The sequence below is a fragment of the Electrophorus electricus genome, chromosome 5 (assembly GCF_013358815.1).
Source record: "Electrophorus electricus isolate fEleEle1 chromosome 5, fEleEle1.pri, whole genome shotgun sequence".
In the NCBI taxonomy this organism is placed as follows: domain Eukaryota; kingdom Metazoa; phylum Chordata; class Actinopteri; order Gymnotiformes; family Gymnotidae; genus Electrophorus; species Electrophorus electricus.
In genome coordinates, this window is record NC_049539.1 from 25,550,743 (window position 1) to 25,575,742 (window position 25,000).

The following is a 25,000-nucleotide window of genomic DNA, read 5'->3' on the forward strand; positions in this document are numbered from 1 at the left end:
ACTTTACAAAGACTCAAACACCTCAGAAAATAAACATATTTTTAAATTTGACTTTAAAATATAAATTGCAGTGAAAAATGGGAGACTGTTCCAAATTTTCTGAGCAGCCATAGAAAAAAAGCCCGATCACCTTTAGACCTAAAACCATCTGATTTGTACATCGGATTGAAGGGTGGAATGCAGGCTGATATGTTCAGAGATATAGCTTAGAGCCATGCCATGTGGAGCTTTAAAAACCTTAAATTCCACTGTGTATCCGACGAGTAGACAGGGGTCAGGGGACAGGGGTAATGCTCTCCCTTTTTTGGTGCCTGTCTGGATTCTCACAGCTGCATTTTGGACCATCTGCAGGTGTGATAAACTCAGATGAAATATTCCTAAGTAGAGTGAATGGAAATAAACAATGCAAGAAGAAATGCATGACTGACCGTTTTCAGATCCTTAAAACGCAGGGTATGTTTCAGTTTTGCTGTACTCTTGAACTGAAAAAAAAACTCTCTCAGTTGAACTGTTTTTTAAACTTGAGAGTGGAACTGAAAATAACACAATGATTTATTTATTTCTGTATTTATTTTGCTTGCCTGTGCATATTAGCTGATAATGGTTCCATATCAATTTGCTATATTTCTGACAGAACCAGGAGTACCAAATATAACAATGCCTGTCTTGTCTTGGTTTACTTGAAGAAAATGTTTTGACATCTAGCACTTTACCACTCTTAAACAGTCAGATGAGCTGCAGAGAGCCACTTTCACCCGGCTTAGGTGGGTGGTCCAACTGTGTATCATCTGCATAACAGTGATCCAACTTTTTAGAGTTCTGGAAGAGGTATAAATTGGGAGTATGTATGAGAACAAGAGATAGCCCTGAGGTATTAATTTATAGCATTTAGCTTACACCTTTTTCCAAAGCAACTTACAACTACTGAATACTACTTAAGCAACTGGAGGTTAAGTACCTTGCTCAAGGGCCTAACAGTGGCAGTGGTGGGGCAACCTTCAGATTACTAGTCAAGTAACTTAACTGCTGAGCTACCACTATATTCCACATGTAATAGATGCTGAAGAGAAATTACAGGTACCCATCATGACAGAAAATGTTTAGTTTTCCCATTATGAGGCAAACCACTTCACTGCAGTAGTCTGGATACCAAAAACACACTCCAGATGATCAAAGAAAATACTGTGACAGACAGTGTCAAAGACTGTACTAAAAGGATTATAATTCAGATAGGACAGATATACTGGCTCAAACTAACCGAGGAAAGCAGAACATACAAGAAGGCCAGAAGGATCATGGGTAAAATGTGTACCCTTATATTATCAGTGTTTTCAGTGAAAAATCTCATAAAAGCCTCATATTTTTGCAGAAGCCTCAGGAATGGGTGTAACAGCAGGGTGCAATATTGGATTAATTGTGTTAAATGGAGCTTTAGGAATGTGAGAGTTTCTTTTGTGATATTGTCAGAGAAGTATTTTGTTCTTGCAGCCTTGAGAGAGTGCTGAGACTTGAAACTTGGTCTTGGTCTCATTTTTGTTTCATCTTCCTGAATTTCTGTTCAAGGACACCGGTATCATTTTGGACCCATGGCTTGATTTTTCCTTTGGGCTTTCTGCATTTTAAGGATCAATTGAATCTATAGTGTCCATGTAGAATTGAATAAAGCACATAGTTCATCAGTGTTCATCAGTGTTCATCAATGTTCATGCCAAAGGGGGATTCCCAGTAATGGAAACCAAATAAGAAGTACCAAAGGCAGCTGAGAATTGGCTGTGTGAGGTGTTTAGTAGTACCAAAGGTAGCTGAGACTTGGCGGTGTGAGGTATTTAGTAGTAGCAAAAGCAGCTAAGAACTGGCTGTGTGAGGTGTTTAGTAGTACCAAAGGCAGCTGAGAATTGGCTGTGTGAGGTGTTTAGTAGTACCAAAGGCAGCTGAGAACTGGCTGTGTGAGGTGTTAAGTAGTACCAAAGGCATCTGAGAACTGGCTGTGTGAGGTGTTTAGTAGTACCAAAGGCAGCTGAGAACTGGCTGTGTGAGGTGTTTAGTAGTACCAAAGGCAGCTGAGAACTGGCTGTGTGAGGTGTTAAGTAGTACCAAAGGCAGCTGAGAACTGGCTGTGTGAGGTGTTTAGGAGAGCATGTGCAGTACAGGGACTGATGGTGTTTGGGAGATGGACATAAAAAGGTAACATGGAATACGATAGGTCTGTGATCAGAGTATGCGTCTACATTGTCCACTAAAAACCCAGTTGACAAGATGAGGTTTAATGTAGGCCCGTTTAATGTGTGGGGCCAACAGACTGATTCAAATTAAATAAATCAACCAGTTATAGAAAATCCGCAGCCAGAAGCTTGGAAGGACAACATTTATGGATGTTAAAACTGTTGAGAATCAAGACTTTATCAATGCTGGGTAAAATGACTGAATAAAAGGCTATATGGCTATATTACACACAAACAGCAGAATGCAACAGAAGACTGGACCAGTTACGAGAAAAGAATAAAGGAAACAACTGAAAACACAAACAGGAAAAAACGGAACGCAGGTAACAGGCACCAGGTAATGTGATGGGGATTCTGCATCGTATGGAAACAAGCATCTATCTCAAACTAACAAAACAAACAAACAAAAAGCAACAGTAGGAAACCTGTCACAGCATCCCTTACTGGATCAGCCTGGAGCCCAACTGGGGCTTGTCCCAACACATCTAAACCTAGGAGCAATGGCCCGGCAGTGCTCGACTGTATTCTGTATAATGCTTCACACTCCATTAGCTTCAGCATCCACTTCTATTCAGATGTTGGCTTTGGGGGGGGGGTGTACAGGGTGGAATAAAAGGCTGAAAAATACTGTAATCCTCTTATCCATATACTATACAGTGGTCATGTTTTATTGTGGGCTATCACAGTGCTAAGCAAAAGGGGCTCCACAAGTGGGCCAATGGAATTATCTGCTAGCTTGTGGCTTGAACTGCAAAACAGGTCTCAGAGAGAGAGAGAGAGAGAGCAACTTTAGGGAGGAGAGCTGGGCCTAAAAAAAATAAACCTCCCTCTCTGCTGATAGCACCAACCCCAAAAAGAGCAGAGTGCAGTTAAACAAAAGAAAGCACAGCTAAAGATGTTCATCAGCCAAAAGAAGCTGAACTGGTAAGTACTTGCCTAAAAGAGAAAACAGCTACAAGACATGGCCAGTTCTGTTATTATAGAGTGGGACTGAAAGAACCAACAAACACCTCCGTTCAACTGTGTTCAGGATGTCAGGTTTAATAGACACAGTCCCTACAATGTTATAGGGGCTTTTAAAGGGAGGAAGGACCACCTCCACATCTCTTCCCAACCAGTCAAAGGCCCAGGACACCTTAGCTGATACTGATAGGTAAAATTTAGTTTTTATATAGATAATGTTCAGAAAAAAAAAAAAAAAAAAAAACTATTAAATTACATGAAACATCCACCTTTTTAGATGTTAGGATATGTTAGGAAGGTTAGCTCTGTAAATAGCTCCATAGAAAACCAGAGGTACAAAGTTGGTATGCCAAGCAGGCTTTGGCCAGCAGACCACATTTGAGGTGAAAAAGCAACATAAATTTGACTTGTCTCTTTAACAGATGTCCTCTATGGGCTAATCATCAGCAGCAGTCAGTGAACAGGACCAAGCTGTCATTGAGGGGTCAAACGATGTCCTCCAGACACTAGTGAGGACAAAGAATCTCTTTGAGGCACGAAACAGAGTGCCGTTTCTGGCTGGTTTCAGTCTTTCCCATTTCTCTGCACCACAGGGAGAACGGGTCACTCCAGCTCGGGGGCAAGACGATACCGCCGAGCTCTCCTTCTCGCAAGACACGTCAGTCACATTCAGCAAGTTCTAGAACATACCGTTCTAGAACGCAATATCCTAAGAATCTTTTATAATCCTTGTAAATTCCAGAGTGAAATGATGCTTTAGAACGAAGTCAGTGTCTTAGAAAAATGGTGTTGGACCAAACTGAAAGTCTAGCATGAGCCTTGGCTTGCCATGCCGGTGTGCGCATGTGTGGCACAGACGAGCTGCCTAATCAAAGAGCACAAAAAAGTGTTTTACATGATGAGATGGATCAGGCACCTGGGTGAAAACAATAGCAATGATTGGACATTTTTCCCCTGCCCTCATTAATTCATGTTACATATCCAGCGTGTCGTGTGCACATATATGTGAGAAAGCCCGGTCCATTTAGATAATTGCACAAGACACTCCAGGCAGCCATTGTGACTGACATAGGCGATAGATTAGACAATGCCCTATTTAACATATCTGGCACCTTGTGTAAATGGTTTGATTGTGAGTGAGACACAGACAAAGTGGATAAACAGAGATTAAAAAAAAAGGATTGAAAGGGTGCATTTCTAAGACTGAACACACACATACACACACACACAACATATTTATGGGAGGTTATTCTCAGCCACCCAATCCTTTTTTTATTATTTTCACTTTTAGAAAAGTGTATGTATATTTCCTGGCAGTTAGAATTTTCATGTTGGAAACACCCGCACACACGCACGTACGTGCACACATACAAGAGTATGTACGCACACACACACACAGTATGTACGCGCACACACACACAGTATGTACACACACACAGTATGTACACATACACAGTATGTACACACACACAGTATGTACATACACACAGTTGCTTGTGTTACCCCCGTTCACTGATGTCAATAGTGAGATGTAAGCACAGGATGAGCAGAAGCAGAAGGGCACTAACACAGCCTACAGGGAATGAGTGAAGCTCCACCTCCTCTACCCATCTGTCTCCTCACCCTCAACCTCCTCTACCTGTCTGTCTCCTCACCCACCACCTCCTCTACCCATCTGTCTCCTCACCCTCAACCTCCTCTACCTGTCTGTCTCCTCACCCACCACCTCCTCTACCCATCTGTCTCCTCACCCTCAACCTCCTCTACCTGTCTGTCTCCTCACCCACCACCTCCTCTACCCGTCTGTCTCCACACCCACCACCTCCTCTACCCATCTCTCCTCACCCTCCACCTCCCCTACCTGTCTGTCTCCTCACCCACCACCTCCTATACCCATCTGTCTCCTCACCCACCACCTCCTCTACCTATCTGTCTCCTCACCCTCCACCTCCTCTACCTGTCTGTCTCCTCACCCACCACCTCCTATACCCATCTGTCTCCTCACCCTCCACCTCCTCTACCTGTCTGTCTCCTCACCCACCACCTCCTCTACCCATCTGTCTCCTCACCCTCAACCTCCTCTACCTGTCTGTCTCCTCACCCACCACCTCCTCTACCCATCTCTCCTCACCCTCCACCTCCCCTACCTGTCTGTCTCCTCACCCACCACCTCCTCTACCCATCTCTCCTCACCCTCAACCTCCTCTACCTGTCTGTCTCCTCACCCACCACCTCCTCTACCTGTCTGTCTCCTCACCCACCACCTCCTATACCCATCTGTCTCCTCACCCACCACCTCCTCTACCTGTCTGTCTCCTCACCCTCCACCTCCTCTACCTGTCTGTCTTTATGCTTGTTTTTTCTCTCTCCTTCTGTCCTCTCTCAGCAGTAGCGTAAGCGTGTCTCTGATCTGGCATTAGTGTAGATGTAAAACACACTTTCTGGGCCCATCAAATGAGAAGGTTCTGAGCTGAGCACCGCACACAGCACATTCTGTAAATTCCAAAAATGTAGGGGAAACTAATCCAGGGGAGGAAGGGGAAAAAAGAAAAAAGAGACCATCTGTATAGAGAGAAAAAGTAGAAATATAAAAAAGAGAGACAGTCTGTATAGACAGACAAAGATATATATATATATATATATATATATATATATATATATATATATATATATATATATATAAACACACACACACAGAGAGAGACAGAAAGAGAGAGAGACAGACAGAGAGACAGAGAGAGAGAGAGAGAGAAGTCAAACAGATAAAGATAGAAAGAAAAAGAGGGCAACATGGAAGTAAGAAACAAAGAAATGGATGGAGGGAACTATATAACTACATAACTATATAACTATATCTACATAACTATATAACTACAAAACTATATAACTACTCAACTATATAACTATATCTACATAACTATATAACTAACTATATAACTATACAACTATATAACTACATAACTATATAACTATACAACTATATAACTACATAACTATATAACTATATCTACATAACTATCTAACTACATAACTATATAACTACATAACTATATAACTATATCTACATAACTATATAACTAACTATATAACTGCATAACTATATAACTACATAACTATATAACTATACAACTATACAACTATATAACTATATAACTAAGTATATAACTATATAACTACATAACTATATAACTATATCTACATAACTATATAACTACATAACTATATAACTACACAACTATATAACTATATCTACATAACTATATAACTAACTATATAACTGCATAACTATATAACTACATAACTATATAACTATACAACTATACAATTATATAACTATATAACTAAGTATATAACTATATAACTACATAACTATATAACTATATCTACATAACTATATAACTAACTATATAACTGCATAACTATATAACTACATAACTATATAACTATACAACTATACAATTATATAACTATATAACTAAGTATATAACTATATAACTACATAACTATATAACTATATAACAGCCATCACTGACACTCCAAATGGAGTGATAGAAGTCTCTGGACTAAACACCGAGAGTAGCCAGGGAGTCACTTTCTGTCAATCACTAGATCCTGTTGTACCACCTTAACGAGGTTTTAAAAAGCCTGACGCAAAGTTCGTTCCCCAAACATTGGAGCCTTTTCCCGCCAACTTCACGCAGGCTCACCAGGAAAGTGAGCCAAGCACATACATTAACTTGTGAAGTACACAGTGCCAAACCCCACTGGTTTTAATAAGACGCTGTTGTGCTATGAACAGCAGACATCTAAAGTGAAAACCAGAATAAAACAGTACATAACTTAGATCTTAAAGAGCGTTGGAGCGAAACACATCAATAAACATTATAACATAATGTAAGGTTTGAAGAAACACCATTTGATGGTAGATAATCGTGTAATATTATACAACAGTTCTGATCTGAAAATCTGAGTGTTCCAAATGTGCTGATATCCAGTTTTGGTTTTTCATACCAAAACTGTATTATCGCGTTACTAAGTAAAAACTGACTTCAGTCACACAGCCATTAGTTGTTTTGTGTATATACAAAATGGGAAATGAATAAAATAAATGATTTCTAGAAGATAACATTTGACGTGCAGCCTGTCTGCTCAAACTCTGAAGGAGGGCGTGACTACAGACGCACAAATCTTTACGACTCTTCCATTACCATGAACCACGGTTGACTAAAACTAAATGTCATTTAACGTCAGATCATAATGTCAGAAAGAGACGTAACGTTAGGGCAACACCACACATCGTTTATGCAGCTGCATGCTGGTGAAACCGTCTGGAATCTGTTACCGGCGGACTGCAACCACTCACGAATACCCGCCAGTGCAAGTTGTCTGTACGGCCTCCACAAACATTTTATTATTGTGTCAAAGACCCCGAGCTGCAGTGAAGGTACTGGGGGTGCCTTTTACTACTACCATTACAGTGACACAGCATTTTCTTTGCGCAGACATGAGGCATATCTCATGCCCGCTTTGCCCATAAAAGACTGAGGTCATTAAATTGAGAAAAATGGAAGGTGAGCTGAATGCTCGATGCTCAAAAAGTCTAGAACAGTCCAGCTGGCTCGCCGAGGGTTGCCTCAGTGTCTACATTTTTCTTTTTTTGTTTTGTTTTGTTTTTTTTTATTATTGGACTACTCTATACTCTTTGATAACTCTAGTCTCTAATCTACGATGTTGTACTGATGTAGGCACATAAGAGTTTTATCCACTTAAGGCCAAACATAATAACAATACATCTACAGGGTTAATGTGATGTGTTACATAACAAAAACAACCATGCAACTGGAACAGATCTTTGAGAATAAGTACAGCAGAATTGAAATCTCTCTCTCTCTCTCTTTCATGGACAGCACATGCCCTGACCTCCCCTTCACATCTTAAATGCTCATCCATCTCTGCTCTGAGCCATCACTGCTGATTAGTCACTGAAGTTCTCTCCTGCCCCATACGCACTACCCATAAAACCCCACCCTGCCCACCCCACTGCCGTTGGCATACAGTGACACGCAGTCATTTCATTTGCACAGTTACTGCTATAGCGCCTGCTGCACTCACACAGGAATGAGTTTGAAAAGTTTTAGCGCATTCACCAGGGGGGCTCTGTCACCGCTCAGTTTGCATTCCTCACACATGCTGAAAAGATGCGTTGTTTAGAACTAGTGCAAAGATTCGTGCAAGTGCACGCCCACAGACTTGCGCTAACGTGGACAGTAAAACTATTCATTCACTTGGCAGTGAGGCATTAGCAAAGCAGTGTACGCGGATTGTGGGCAGGGCGTGGTGGATTGGGGCGGGGTTTAACAGGAGGTGGGGTTGAGAATTCTTCTTAGGTCAAACTGCCCTCCAAGATTCTAAAGCTTGGCTCATTCCGTTAGGTTTGCCTTGCATGAATCATCGCTCGGGTCGGCCCCCGGATGGTTACTGTCAAACTTTTTTATTTGGCATGACCACTCAGCCTCTTGAACAGACTCATTTTTTACTCTCTTCTTTTAGAACTTTATATAGCGCAGGTTTGGTTACATAAACGTACAAAATCTGCAGGAGTCTTTGTCTTTTACACATTTTTATAGGAGGCTGAGAAGAGGTAACTGATGAGAGTTATGATTGGTCACTGACACATAACACCCTCCCTCTCATTCGCTGTACGTCTCCAAAAGGGCGACCGGTGCAGAGCTGACTAGCCTTCCGTCTCGTCAGAGCAACGGAGAGCGAAGGCACGGCATGACACGACACAGCTCTCTACGCCCAGCTGAGCTGTGGGGGATGTTGTGGATACAAGAACTGTCAAAACACCTGATCTCAGTTTGGTGAAGGAGAGAGTGAGTGAGAGGAGTGGGACTGAGAGTGAGAGAGAGAATGAGAGAGTGAGACAGAGAGTGAGACAGAGAGATCGAGTGGGAGAGAAAGTGAGAGAGACAGACAGAGAGAGAGTGGGAGAGAATGAGACCAAGACAAAGAGGGAACACGAGGGATGAATGGACTGCAGACGAGAAGAGAGTTGAGAAAAACATTTTTTATTTTTCTTTACGCTGTGTGTGTGTTTGTGTGTGTGTGTGTGTGTGTGTGTGTGTGTGTGTGTGTGTGTGTGTGTGACTGTTTGTGCCTGACTGATGTCCGAGACACTGTGTGCTTGCAGGCACTGCCAAAGCCTCCCTTCGGAAACCTTTTAAAACATGAATAAAATATGAGCGGCACAGACACATAACACCACTACCCCTTCTAAGAGAATGAGAGAGAGACAGGCAGACAGACAGAGCGACAGGGACATAGAGGATGGAGGATGGAGAGGGAGGCAGAGAGATAGTCAAAGTCAGTGAGAAATAAAGTGATGGGAGGACAGGGAACTGGGCTAATGCATTCAGAGAAAAGATAAGACGAAAATGAGAGAATGCTGGAGGAAAAGAGAAAGAGCGAGAAATGTGAGAGGTGAAACGAAGACTTGAGAAAGAGTGAAAGAAAAAAAGAGACACGATTATGTTGTTATTAGTACCACATACCTCATATGACCTTCAAATTAATTATTAGACTTGATCTCTTTCAAAATCTGTCTACTTCAGATCAATCTCCTACTCCAGGGTATCACTTTTTTATTTCTACTCAGCATTATTTTTCTATACATTGGCCCTAATGTAAATTGCTTCAATCACATTCATCCTCTCTTATCATCCTTACATTTCCACCCTCATCGTCAATACATTTGAGTGGCCACTCCGAAGCCAGTCACGTTCCAGTGCAGTGGGCCATTGCTGACCACAGATCAGTATCTCTCCCACACTTCTCCAGGCTATGGCTGACTGTCTCGCTCCCGTTCACCACCACAGCTCTCCAGGCTATGGCTGACTGTCTCGCTCCCGTTCACCACCACAGCTCTCCAGGCTATGGCTGACTGTCTCGCTCCCGTTCACCACCACAGCTCTCCAGGCTATGGCTGACTGTCTCGCTCCCGTTCACCACCACAGCTCTCCAGGCTATGGCTGACTGTCTCGCTCCCGTTCACCACCACAGCTCTCCAGGCTATGGCTGACTGTCTCGCTCCCGTTCACCACCACAGCTCTCCAGGCTATGGTTGGACAGTGCTGGTAAAGAATGGAGAACACCTTTACTGGTCTATAGTCTCAGTACATGTGTGAGATGAGTCTCAGTCAACTACACAAAGTACACTTGGAGTGCACAAGTACAGAGCTTGAGGGGAAACATGGCCTCTAAAACACACAGCTATGTCAAAAGTTAATTATTTGTTAGGTTTCTAAACAAGAACCAACTGTATTCCAAACTGTATTGTGATGCAATATCTGCAGGATGTGTAGAGGCATTTTAAAGAAGCTGGCAGGACGGGTTCACGCTCACAGGTGTCTTTTTGTAAAGTTCCCATAAATCTTTGTGCTTGACTCATTTAGTAGGTGTGGTGTGAGGCAAAGTGTTAAACTGCTAGAGTATCTGCTTGACATGTATATGAACCAGTGACATGCTAAAGTAACACTGACCAATGGAAAGCAAGTACCAGTTCACTCCAGATAGACAGAGCGGAAAAATCGAATTGTCTGGCCTAAAACCAGACATCTGGCAAACGTACACTAAACCCACACATCCACCCACACACACACACACACACACACACACACACACACACACACACACACACACAGGCTGAATGTAGGGTAATTCCTAGGACTGCTTAGATATTACTCAATTTCCCTTTTCAGTTGGTGATAAAGTCATATCAACAGTAAATCAAGCCATTCAGGCTCAGACGCAGGGTTAAGATGTTCTACCTGCAACTCCTTTGGGAACAGCATGAATTACCAGCTAATGGCCAGATTTTTCAGTAGCTACAATAAAACACCTCATTACAGTTTTATTAGCCATTAAGCACTGGTTACTACAAGCTGAAAGTTTCACCCCTGAAAAATTTATGACCATGCATAGATGTTTCCATATTTACACATGCGTACACTAGCACAGATACGCTTTTCCCTGAAGGAAATGGGATAGAGAAACAAGGAACGTCTCGCCCAGGTGTGCACTGGGGCTCGTTATGTATGGAGCAGATGCCTGGAAAATCATCACTGGAGAAATTGTTTCATTGCGTTCGCTTTGTGGCAGGAGGAAAATAGATCGCTGGTGTGTTATAAATCCAAGTTTTTATTTGTTTTGTCTAGAAGGTTTTTGGAATCTTGCTGTAAATGGGGTAGAGAAAGATTCTTTGAGAGAACGTCTCATGCTCTTTGAATGCAACTCGCTGCATCAAAAACTCAGCACGCAAGCAGAATTCCTGTAGAGATGGCACAATCTGCCTAAAGATGCTTACATATACTAAAATAAAAAATTCATAAAATTGATCTAAAAACTCCAGGGCTTTAAAAGCTGTCTTCTATCTTTTGGTATATTCAACAGCTTTCAATGATCATGTTAGAGATATTTTCACCACCTAGCGGGTATATTTGTTTAACATTTTTTGTTTGCGTTTTAACTTTCACCCTGGTAGTACTGGAATGCAATTAGAGATGTCTAATGAGTGCATTATCAAACACAGCCTGCAGGCCTAAAAGCTTCTCTTAGACCAAAAGAGAGAGAGAGAGAGAGAGAGAGAGAGAGAGAGAGAGAGAGAGAGAGAGAGAGAGAGAGAAAGAAAGACCAAGAGACAAAGAACCACACCAGCACTGTTTACAGTGTCTGTCTCTTCGTCTCATGCTGATTGTCACTCTTTACAACTGTAAGGAAGCGTTAATTACTGCAATATGGGACTGAATTCAGAGGGATTAATCGTAATACAGTGAACATCATAGGATTTGGTGAACTGTGTGCTTAATATTAACGAGGCTTTGTGGGGCAGAATTAGCATAGCTTCACGAGAACACTGCAAGAGTAGCTGAGAATTTCACAACCAAACACCCTCCAGCCCAATTGTCTACTCCCTGTTTGATGAGGCTCCACATGGCTGCGTTCCGGGTTTAACTCTGGTCTTCGTCATCTCCTGTGTCGGACTGTGCGCCGTCGTGCGCTGCCCCCATCTCTTGTCTTCCGGTTCGGTCCGTTAGACTTGCAACCTTTTGCTGTTCTGCAGTTCAGCGACACTGATGCCATTACGGGTGAGAACAGGGTCTGTAACGTTGACTGTGCACTCACAGTAGTCCAGGGCAAGTCGTAGAGACAGGGTGGCCCTTACAGCTCCACGTATCCATAGATCACGGCCCGTTGGCAAGTTCCAGAGGGAACACACATACCACCCGGCGCTTGGACCAGCTGATTAGCATCCCTGCCAGACCACAGGCAAGCCTGACCTTCTCTATCTCATCCACTGGCGTCTTTTCAGGCTCAATTATTTCTTCTCTATCATGACAACGGTTTCTCCGTGTCTTTCATATTCTTATTGGCCTCTAACCCACTATATCTCTCCCTCAACAGTTCTGTCTGTCTCTCGGTCTTTCTCTCTCTCTCTCTCTCTCTCTCTCTCTCTCTCTCTCTCTTTCTCTCTCTCTCTCTCTCTCTCTCAGCCACGTAAGAGGAGAGGGCACTACCAAACTGAGCAAACAATGAAAGAGATATAAAGGACTAACCAATCATTAAAGGATACAGCTGTTGTTTTCAACAAAGGTTATTTATAAGTGCAGTTTCCAGTCATTTATAATCAGGCAGACCACAAGCTAACTGACTGTTTCGATATTGAGAAACTTAACCCTCCTACTCAAATACATGTGTATCTTTAGATGTTTCCCAATGAAACATAATAACCATACTTTTAATTATGTTATCTTGACTTTGTTGTCTTTACCTATAAATATGTTCCCATAGCCACATTTAAAACTTTAGAAACGACTGGGATGTGATACAGGCAAACAGCCATTAGCCCGTATCGAATGCAATATAACTGTTGCTATAACTGTTACGTAGAGGACTACACTGTGAGTTTCTACGCTGTTCGCAAAAAGCAGAGGTTCTGAAGACGTGGGCATCTGTCCGACTGGAATGTATTCGAGCCCACTGAGAAACTACAGAGGAGTGGTAACTTCCTCCAAGGCTGTGCTTAGCTGTATCATAGATGAGGGAAATGCGTTTTGTTTAACCCACATCAGTTTTATTCCTGATTAAACCTAGATTAGTTGCCTGTCAAAGTCCAGTCTGAGACTGAACCAAAGAGCTCAAACTAGCACGAGAAGGCGCCTTATTCGGAGCAGTTAATTAGTGTCCTGAAGCTAACCCGACCTTCCTGACTCGCTTTTCAAATTTTGCCGTTTTCCATTTCACAACGACCAATACCCACACTCTCTCGCGTTCTCGGTGACCTCTATCCCTCTCTTGCGCGCTCTCTCTCTCTCTCCGTCTCTCTGCCTTTCTTTATGTCTCTTTTTTCCACTATCTTTGGCTCACACACACACACGCACACCGCCTCTCCGTCTGTTGCATTCCTGCGTGTCCGTCCTTCTCTGTATTCTCCAATTACCCAAGCCCTTTCAGTAACTTGCTTATCATTTATCAATGCTGAAGAAGACCGGAGGTGAACAGGACCGCAGATGAAGCTGCTGAAAGAGTATAAACAGAGGTACGAAACGCAATGACAGACTAACAGAGCCATTCGTCAACAAAGGCTGCAGCTCAACTGGAATAATCAAAAAGTAGCAAACTTGCATCCATAATGCAATGACAATGCATCCATAATTAGGTCCAGATACTTTCTATCTCAGCATTCATTTATGACTCTCAGCATTAACTTAAATTGCCACACCGACGGGGAGGAATCGACACAGACAGCTGGGGGCTGCATTAACGTTCAGTCGCGTTATGCGAGGCTGCTCTCACTGTTTCGTAAAAGAGACACATATCTTCCGGTCTTGCTAAGGGAACGTGTCTCCAGGTCTCGTTAGGAGATCACAAGGAGCACACACTTCACCTGCCAGCTATGAAGTGGCACTCGCTGCTCATTTGTGACTTGTCATGTGAGAGCGACACAAAAGCTTTTCCCCACTGGCAGTCCTGGCTCTCGCTAGGATGGAAATAACGTATCCATTATCCAACATGCCGACCTTGCCTGATGACGGTTATGATGATGCACCGAAGAAGACGTCCACCATTACGGATCCATCACTGCCAGTTTCACAGAGCTTCCGGACCTGGGCCCTAAGCAGTAATGGCCATAGATTCATCATACATGCAACAAGAAATCCATCTCTGCCATTATGTGTCTAATACAGGCATTTCCCTTGACATGTACAATATTTAGCCCATAAAATCCCCCATGGCCTCAGTTCTATTTTCTGCATTTTGGGGCTTCTGGTTCGAGTCATGACAAGTGAGCATGCGTACTTCACTAGAATTCCCTTTTTGGGATGTGTCCATTATGGCTCGCGCAGTGCCACTTTTGTCGCTCCTTCCACAGGCTGTTGCTCACTGAGAGCCCACATCCATCACCCGCACGGCAACAAATCCACGTCCTCCATTACGCCTCTAAGTGGGCCAGTTTTCAGGCCGATCCTGTAGAGCCCTCCAACCACGGGTATCAATCAGAAGGGCCATTGGCTCTTCACGGCACATCAGTCACGGCTTTAGGGCCGGCAGTGTCACTGAAACCCCCGGACCCTTCAGTACATGGGGGGATTCCTGAAGTCACCAACTTCAGTACGCACATGCATGCCTGTACACACAGGGAAATGCACAAATATACATGCTGTATACACACACACACACACACACACACACACACACACACAGTGGATCCACAGCTGAGGAGTGTAATCATCAGCCTAAACACAGTAGCTTCCTTCAACCTCAAGCTTGGGCTTCCAAAATAATATAATAATAGTAATATAAAAACACAATAGCACTGCCACACAGGTTGACTGAACAGGAAAAATTAAGAAAGTATCTCCTTGAAAATAAGCATTCACACCATACTTTCCTTCACACATTCCTGTCCTTGGCAATACCTCTTCTTTCCCTGAAATTGCCCGATCACTACATCCCACCTCCCCTCTGCTGAGAAAGCATTGGAGCCTAAGTCACAGAATCGGGCAAAGGTGCTTGCAGCTTTCCTGCGGCCGCCTAGCTGATCAAAATCGCCGTATGGGATTATCCCTCTATGCTCCAGGGAGTGACTGGGGGTGAGAGAGAGAGAGAAAGAGAGAGAGAGAGAGAGAGTGAGTGAGTGAGCGAGAGAGAGAGATGAAGAGAGAGAAAGAGACCGAGGAGGAGCCGCAGAGAGCAACAAGCCTGCGGTTTCTGGCTTTGAGGTCTCATGGGCAGTACGTTTCTCGGTGTAATGGTGTGTGCTAAGCATCTCCGGGGGAACTGGAGCTGGGATTTCACCCCTGTCCTACCCTGTTATCCACAGCTCAGTGAAATGTGCTGCCTGTGGTCCGTACTCTCTCACCTGTGTTCATGAAAGTTATCCCGGAATACACAACCTGAACGTTCCATGTTAGTATAGATGGATACATTACACTATGAATCTACATCGTAAAATACCATGAACATTTTTTAGACAATATCTCCCTAGGTGACTTCTCTGAAAAAGGGATGTTATTTTGCCACCTGCGGCAGCCCACTTAAGCAACTTCAGCAATGAAATCGTTGGATCTATAAATATCGCGATACTCCATTGTTCTCGTATCGCTCTTCCCTGAAGTGGCTCCTGCACGCTAACACTCCTGTCAGCCTCGCTGAGGATTACGGGAATACCTGTGCAACTTCTCGAGTGCAACGATAAGGATAAGCGTGGCATGCACAGACTGAGAGATGAGTGTGGTGAACCTGGAGCAGACTCCCTCACTGCATTTTGATCAACAAGGTGCTGCGGCAGGTCATGCAGTGATTAACGAGGATAAGGCGTGTAGGGAAGTGAAAAAAAAAAAATGAAGTCAAAGCTTTTTCCTACTGCAACCAACCAACGAGCTGGCTTGAAAGAGCAGTGTTTCAAATGTGGCACCGGTGCGTCGATACCACAAGGTCCATTTTTGTCATTAAACTGGGTGTGTTTTGGAATTGACTGTCTTTTTGACCTTTAGCGGAGTGTTTTCTTCCTCCCTCTCTCTGTACCACGCACGCACTCCTGATCACATGAGCACAAGCAGGGTGAGCCAGTTTCATGGCCATTCATGATGTGCAGCTACCAACCTGATGACTGAGGACACTGTCCATTAGACAGCACTGCTCCCAACACTCTCAACTCAGACCGAGCTCTGCTGATAACACACACACACACACACACACACACACATACACACACACCTCTTCATCTCAGGCCAAGCCAGTGGGTTGCCAGTTAAATAGAAAGCATGCATTTAAACTATGCAGATGTCTTTTAACTGATTTAAGCCAAATGGCCATGATTTGTCTGAGCAAGAAATTAATGGTGCAAAAATAAACTGGTTCATGTCTAGATTACAATAAAAACCTAGGCCAGATGAAATCCAGATGCTAATTTGTTTACCTATGTGAGCCGTTTACAAAAAGAAACCTGCCGACTGAGAAAGGAGCTCACTTAACACCTGTGGTAAGACATGCCAGCTGAGGTTTATGTGAAATTCATGTACTTTACTCCTACAGTCAATTGCACTGAACAGCACACTCTGCGATAACTCTCACAACCAAGTACCGGATATACAACATAGAATAACCCACAGAACCGCCAAAGTAGGGAGCAAATTAAAAGAGGCATAACCAATCCTGGCTCTGACTCTACCCGGTAAATGCCACTCGACTGGTGGAGGACGCGTTGACTTTCAACCTCGCGTCTGAAGAGAACTTGGATAAAGTGCCCCCTCCGGGACGGTGCTGATTGATTCCTGCTGCCAGAGACTGTGCAGCCCTGGTTTGGAACAACCTGTGACCTTGTAACAGCAGAGGTTTGACCTTACTGTGACACGTGTGGTGTGAGCCCCTATGAGGCCTGTGGTGCATGACAACAGTGTCCTAAATAGTATTTGGAACACAGCCATGCATAAGAGCATAACCAAGATATCTCAACATTTCCAACTTACATTTGCACACACACAATTCTCTTCACTTTAGATCCACTCATTTGGAAACACAAAACAGGACACAGCTCACAGACAGTTGTTCTGGACATTTGGGCATTCTAAGAATTTCGAGCTCCTCCGAACCCACATAATCACAACAACCACCGAGCTAGTGGAATGTCAATGGCTGAGTCCAATGAACTATCCATTGAGCTGAGAGCTGAATGCCACCACTGCTGACCGTGGACACACATGGGATAGCGGCTACTGCTGTGGAGGTCAAGCTTCCCAACCTTCACAGCCTCAAATCTTTAAAGCTCCAGTGGGCCCTCAAATGTCCAATACAGAGGCCACACTGTGCTTCAGTGCTTCTGGACTGCTCAGAGTGATCAGAGGACAGGAGGTGCTCAGAAGAAAGCTGAGGTGGTTGGTAAGTTTGTACCATCAAGTGAGTCTCATGGTCTCAAATAGCTGCACAATACAACAGCCATACGTACTAAATATTAAAGGTGTTTGGTGATATGAAATCACTCGACAGTTACTTGATGCTTAAATTTCGTTTTTGTTTGCGTGGCTTTAATCTTCTTGTGTTCTGATCTGCACCACTGACCTTTTCCCTTATGCATTTCCAGGCCTAACCTGGGCATGTTGATTCATTATGTGTGTGTGTGTGTGTGTGTGTGTGTGAGTGTGTGTGTGTGTGTGTGTGTGTGTGTGAGTGTGTGTGAGTGTGTGTGTGTGTGTGTGAGTGTGTGTGTGAGTGTGTGTGTGTGTGTGTGTGTGTGTGAGTGTGTGTGTGTGTGTGTGTGTGTGAGTGTGTGTGTGTGTGTGTGAGTGTGTGTGTGAGTGTGTGTGTGTGTGTGTGTGTGTGTGTGTGAGAGTGTGTGTGTGTGTGTGTGTGTGTGTGAGTGTGTGTGTGTGTGTGTGTGTGTGTGTGTGTGTGAGAGTGTGTGTGTGAGTGTGTGTGTGTGTGTGTGAGTGTGTGTGAGAGTGTGTGTGTGTGTGTGTGTGTGTGTGAGTGTGTGTGTGTGTGTGTGTGTGTGTGTGTGTGTGTGAGAGTGTGTGTGTGAGTGTGTGTGTGTGTGTGTGTGTGTGTGTGTGTGTGAGTGTGTGTGTGTGTGTGAGTGTGTGTGTGAGTGTGTGTGTGTGTGTGTGTGTGTGTGTGTGTGTGTGTGTGTGTGTGTGTGTGTGTGAGAGTGTGTGTGTGAGTGTGTGTGTGTGTGTGTGTGTGTGTGTGTGTGAGTGTGTGTGTGTGTGTGTGTGTGTGTGTGTGTGAACATTTACAAGTTAGATGGCTGCACTGAAATTATTCTCAATGTTAAAAAGAAATGTAAAAGATAATGCTTAAATCAATGTAATTTGCTACTTTTTTGCCTGCTACTTTGTGAGCTTTGTGTGTGTTTTCTGGAGGGTTTTATTTGAGCCCTTGTTTCTTAAGTTATTAATGCATTTATTAGACAATAAGCCATCAATTCTTTTTTCTATTAGACTATTATTAATGTTGTTGCTTTGCTACTTTTTGTTTATTTTTGTTTGTCCAACAGTGTGGGAGGTGAGCAAGCTTCCAGGAGATCTATTTGCGTAACAGAGGGCAGAACATGCAAGGGTCAGTACTTTACTGAGGCGAAGCGCCCATGTCTGGTGTTGGATGCACTCTTCCATTAGTTCATTATGTCCCTGTGCCCTATGACTTCACTATGTAAACTGTGACCTAGCATACATTTACAACAAGGGAGAGAGAGAGAGAGAGAGAGAGAGAGAGAGAGAGAGAGAGAGAGAGAGAGAGAGAGAGAGAGAGAGGCGGAGTGTACATGCATCAGTGAACGGAATAAAAAAAAAACTGAGGTGAAGCATTAACAGATTCTAATTACATTTCAGACACCGTACAAACCCAGCAAGAGAGAGATGGAAACAGCGAGAAACACTCACAAACGAGGCAGCCACACAGGAAGAATGAGAGAATGAGAGAGCCCACGCTCAGAAGCCTCCGTTCTCATGGCCGCCTGACATTTCTGAATCGGTCTCGTGGGGAAACCGCAGAAAGCAAGACTTCAGCAGAGTGTGTGAGACTGAGCACCCCGTATCAGAACCGTGCTGGGAGCATGCAGGCCTGGGTAAGACCACCAGACTACAGCGTGCACTACTCTTGCACAGGCTCCCTAAACTTGCAGCACTGTGCTTAACAATGGAGATGGCACACTGCTGTTGCGACGGTACAAACTGACAGCAGTTTTGACCACATTTAAGGTCAACCCTTTAAAACCTCAAGGCGGTCAAGTTTACATAACCTTTTAAGTGGCTTGGGAGTGTTCACGGGTTACTTTGGTTTCCGGGAGAGCGAAAAAAAAAAAAACACATGCAAATTGCCACGATCTTTTTGACGCTCGTGTTTGATGCAGAGAAAAGATGCAGGCTTCGCTGCCCTTCTTGAGCACTGCGCGGAACAGACAGAAGCAAAGCTGTCATAAATAAGGAGATTTCTCTTCAAATAAACTATTAAACTAAAAACGGGCTCGGTGGAGATGCTGTCGTGCCATTTAGATTACAGAAAATTATTATTTGTTTCCTGTTTGAAACAGGCGACATGACACAAGCATGATGTTCCGGTCCCAGCCTTTTTTTTCAGTGTAAGAAAACAGTACGTTAAATGTAACAGGGATTAAAACAAAGCAGTATAGATGCACTGGATTAGCGAAACTCCAATCTGATCGTCTGCCGACCTCAGAGGTGAGTGCCTTAACACAGATAGTGTGAAATTATGGCCTCCCTCTTTAGTGGAATTATGAACCAGTGTCTCACTGTTAGTTTGGTGAGACAACTAGTCTGTTACCTGTTATCTGTTACGAGTCTGTTGATTTAATACAGAACACCAAAAGCGAAATTAACATTTTGTTTGGAATAATGTTTGACTATAGCCATGCTGGTAAATCTTAAATATCGTTCCGCATGTATCAGAATGGTTAGCCAAAATGAATTAGGCAATAGGTATTTTTTTCTACTCTGCTTTACGACTCAAAGTGGATATTTGAGTCGAATACATCTCTTATCACATTCACATTTCAGATGTGTTGTTGATTTTAATGTAAACAGGAACTGGTTACCTGAAGTAACGGTGCTTTCAGAAGAGTTGGTATTACGGACAGGGGAAAGCCCTGTCTGGATCACCTCCGTCGAAACACGATTTCACCACGGTCTCAGCTCGCTTTCCGTTCAAACAGCGCAGAGGCGATCTTCGGGCACCTGGAAGCCAAACGTTTGTCTCGTTGATCATTCGCTTCGTTGTGCAACGATCACTTCACCGAGTGTAAGTATAACGCAGCTAATCCCGTTATCTCCAATCTGCTCTGTTCAGTGCTTGCTGCGCTGGCCACTTGCCGCATAACGCGTGTAGCCGACGGTGTGAGTGCACACTGCTTTACACTAGAGCGCACCTCAGATTGCGCGTCCTCTGCGAGGAGGAAACACGTCTCTCCGCCAAAAGAGACTAGGCGAGCGGTTTCGACAACATAAAACGCGGACAAATCGGGTCTTTTTGATGTGGCGAGGAGACCTGTCTGTTCTTTCGCTGCGCTCAAAGCCAGCGACTGACATCCCTGCGGTCCGCGGGCGCTTGTCCTCGCCCCGCTTCACAGTCCGATAGCACTGCCTACAGCTCTTAAAGAGGCACAGCACGACAGCGTCCTCTGCCACTAATGCCAAGACGACGTGATCTAAATACCCGTCGCCTGAGAGCAGTAATGTAAGATGAGAAGGTCTTACAAGTAACAGACTATGGATTAGTTTGTTTATTTCTACAGAGTGATGCCTTGTCCAAGGTCTGTTGGTCATACAGTGCTGCACGGTGATCCCTTTGACATCGATGAGGCTTTCTGATTTTCCTATGTGAGTTAATCAAGTGATTAACAAGAACACAAAAACAAACGTTATGCTATACTATCTATCTATCTATCTATCTATCTATCTATCTATCTATCTATCTATCTATCTATCTATCTATCTATCTATCTATCTCTCTATCTATCTATCTATCTATCTATCTATCTATCTATCTATCTATCTATCTATCTATCTATCTATCACCCATTACCCATATGTAAATGTGAGCATTGTCTATCTTCTTGTCTGAGCTACACTCTCTGCAACTTCATCCAAGTGTCTGTAATTCAGTGTTGTTGCTCTGCCCTCTCCGTGGTTCTGAACCACTCTCCCGACGCTCCTGCACGGAGCAGGGCACAGGAGAACTCCCCCAGGGCCTGGCTCCCTGCTGCTCTCAGGTCCCTGTAATCGCCCACATGAAGGGTGCTTTGATGTAGGTTCTTCCCACATATTGTGTGCAAGACATCATTTTATTTTAAGGCCGATTAATTATCGGAACGATTGCTTTATGAGATATTTACACCAAGGATGCTATCAGAAATCATCACTGAGCATTTGCAGTTCTGCGGAAACATAAGACCAAATAAGTCCAAAGCTTTTCATCGATAGCTAAAACTCCATCTAATGAGCGGTGCGGTTACTATCCAAGCATTCCAAAGTTCCAGTCTTCCTAACTTTTAAAAAAGGTTTTAGGGGTCCTATCACACAGGTAACCTATGGTTAACATTACCGCAGACAAGAGCTCAAAACACTTCCTCTTTTCAGATGTTGAGAAAAGTGCACTTCCTCGGACGCGCGCTGCCGCATCTTCCTTTAAGGCACCACTTCGCATCAGTGGACACTTTCCAGGATAAAAGCCCGGAGCAGGCTCCAGAGTTTGGGACCTGGCCATGCTTTATTCAGGCTAGCAGGGGGCAGTGTGTGTGTGGGGGTGTGTGGGGGTGTGTGTGGGGGGGGGGGGGGGTGAGACCATGCCACTGATAAGTGCTGCATGTTTGGAGTGACATCACAAAGGAGGGGGTTACAAGGATCAGAAAGGATGGTTTCTCCCACTCGCCCCAAGTCCTGTCAGTTCTGATCAGTGTGCCCACCCCCCCACCCCCCATTTCTTTGCTGGGCTAAAATGTACTCTCTCTCCAGGCCAGAACATGTAAAGCTTAATCACGCAGAGACCTTGAAGTAACTCCCAAAACCATCCATAGTCCTTGCTGAATGTGTTTCATAAGAGAGAGAGGATATTAAAGGATATTTTATAGCTTCACGTACGGTTTTACTACCTGCCACCAAAGGGGTTTTGGGAAAAGACATTTAGAACCGTGACTGGGCATAATCACAGCTGTCCCCGATTTTGGCCGTATAGACTGGGACTAGACGGGGGTCACAGAGCTCCAAAGGTCACTTGAAGTAGCTGGCTTTCTTTTTCTTCCGGACTTCCTCTTCCTACGGCAGTAATGCGGAGAAACAGTGTAATATTCAGTGTAATAAGCCTGAAAAAACAAGACTGCAGATCATGTGTTTGTGTGAGGCTGCCAGATGTCAAACAGCCAGGCCACACAGACACGAGCCAAGGGTCAAGGGTCAGATTATTCCCGTGCCAGTCCCGTGATGGATTGTGATCATCTCTAGGAGGGTCAGACTCGTTCCTTTGCTGTCTGCTTTCCAATCTCGGAAATGTCAGGACAATAAAATCGGAACAAACGCAATCAGAACAGCTGCAAAATTCAGCACGGCAACGTCATCCAGTGCTGGGTGTGGTGTGAGTTTTCACAGGGGAAGCACGCTCCCCACCACAGTACAGCCAAAATGGCTGTGCATTCCAGTCGAATGGATGTGTATTCCAAGCAGTTTGGATTTCACCAAGGAATTCCACCGCACAGACACAGAGGCTGCACCAAATGACACAAAACTGTCGAAATCATCAAGAACAGGAATGACGCCTTCGACTTTAACCACCTAATAATAGTACGAGGAACCAGGAGACGTCTGGAACACGACCACATCAGAATCAGAGTGAATCACAGAGGTGTTTATTTTCCACACCAGCGAGTGTCGCGGCAACAGAATTGATGTGGCTGTTGCATAACTGCAGGAGCATAAACTAAAAAGATATTTTGAATTCGATGTTCCGATTCTCGGGCACCGTTTCTGCGAGTAAAGGTTTGTTACTGGTGCTGTTGTGCTCCTCCTCATTTCATTCCACTGTAAAATAGAAGTAAAACATTCACAGTTGCCAGAGTAGCAGGTGTCTGTGTTGGTGAATGACAGCGCCTCCATCTGGGAGATTAGATACAGACAAAACAGGCCCCACTGCCTGAGAGAGACAGAGAGAGAGACAGAGAGAGACAGATGGGTATTTTTGTCTTATTCATTTCTATTCATGGTTATACATGTAGCAGTAATAACCCAGGTCTCATTCAGTCAGAATACTTGACCTGATCAGCTGGTATAACAGGGCACCCAAGGAAATTTCACTCATTGCCACAAAAAAAGGTTAATAAGGGCAGTTTGTCACTATTTTTCATGTGTTGGTCTTCTGGCTTATTATGTATTCAGATGAAGGCCACATTTATTTGTAGAGCCACAAGTCGATTCACAGCTGCAGAGAGTCGTGCTTTCTCAGAACATGTTCCACTCTTATGTGCGCAAAAATCAAACCAATGTCCTATGCCAGACTCTTGGCAAGAAGTCCAGGAACCAGTTTGTAACACTGGCCTTCATAAACACCTTTGTTACCAAGTACGAGTTGTCGGGGCCTTGCGGCAGATTTGGCCTTGTGTGGACAGCCTTCACCCCGCTTGTAGTGTCTCAGAATGTCCTGCGTGGGACAGGACATCAAGTCGGCGATTTCGGCTGCTGCAGCCTACAGACCCCTAAAACAATGATGTCTTTGTTTCTCTTTGCATTCATTCCACAGGTATCCCCCTTTGGCTGTTGAATAACGGCGCCTCCGTGTCCGATTTAGCTTGCACAATAAAGAAATCCTAAACTAACCTTAGGAAACACTAAACTAACTACAGGACCAAGAACCCAAAGGGAAAAATACTGCTTCTGCTATAGTATACTATATTTAAATGTCATGTCTATTGTGACACTATCCTTCCACCTAGTGCCTGAAGGCATGCACACATAAGAAAATCTGCAGGGATAAATAAACAATTGGGTTCATTCGAGTTCAGCATATCTTTACATGGTGTTGTTGGATTACAGATTGCTACACAGGAGCACAGTCTTTTGTCTGAGAACCAAATTGCAAAGAAAGTTGCCTTATGCTCACATACATGGAGATTTGCTTCATATTTAATTGTTTGCTGGGCTACATTCCAAATATAGATATATGGTGGTTTGGGAGAAAACATTCAGAAAGAAACACAAGCTCTTATTACTTCTTTTTGAATGTTTTCTCTCAAACCACCATATATCTATTTGATATGTTTCTTTTTGTTTACACACCCACCCACACACACACACACACACACACACACACCTACCTCAACAGACTTCAGAGAGGCATGGATCTCTTCATCAGAATGACCCAGTAAAGCAGCAGATGGATGTGATAAGAAGAACCTGTGGAAGCACGTTTCGCTGTCATTAGCCAGGACAGTAATTTGACTGGTTGAGTCAACCACCACTGTACTGGCTTTGTGTGCAAGGATAAGAATAAGTGAGCTAGATATGTGCTGAAAAACCACTCCGATGGAAACTCCTGTTTTAGAGAAATTTCAGAAAGCCTTTGGTATGTGTGTTTGGTCATTAGAGCCACTCGGTGTTCTTCAAGTCCAAATCAAAGGCTCCATTCTGAAAGTGTTTTCACCTCACCACAATGGTAAATACATCTTTCAGCAGCAGGAGAGAATCAGCAAGGCGGTTTCTCTTGATTGCTTACATACTGTTACTGAGCCGCACGTGATTCTTGGCCACTGAAGTTCA

At 43.9% G+C, this 25,000-nt stretch overlaps 1 protein-coding gene and 1 long non-coding RNA gene across 3 annotated transcripts in view; one reads left to right on the forward strand and one right to left on the reverse strand.

Moving 5' to 3' along the window:
* Positions 1-20,380, reverse strand: part of wscd2 (WSC domain containing 2) — a 54,762-nt gene extending 34,382 nt beyond the window's left edge. Inside the window, exon 1 of one of the 2 annotated variants that reach the window (XM_035525917.1) lies at positions 20,296-20,380. The gene's annotated coding sequence lies outside the window, so the exon portion shown is untranslated. Of the gene's footprint in view, positions 1-15,163; positions 15,229-20,295 lie in introns of those variants that run through there. The other variant, XM_035525918.1, reaches the window with a different exon arrangement.
* On the forward strand, positions 17,461-20,283 carry LOC113588631. The gene is made up of 3 exons (XR_003411872.2): positions 17,461-17,624; positions 18,739-18,800; positions 19,073-20,283. It is a non-coding gene; the product is annotated as an uncharacterized LOC113588631 (long non-coding RNA).
* Positions 20,381-25,000: the final 4,620 nt, after the last annotated feature.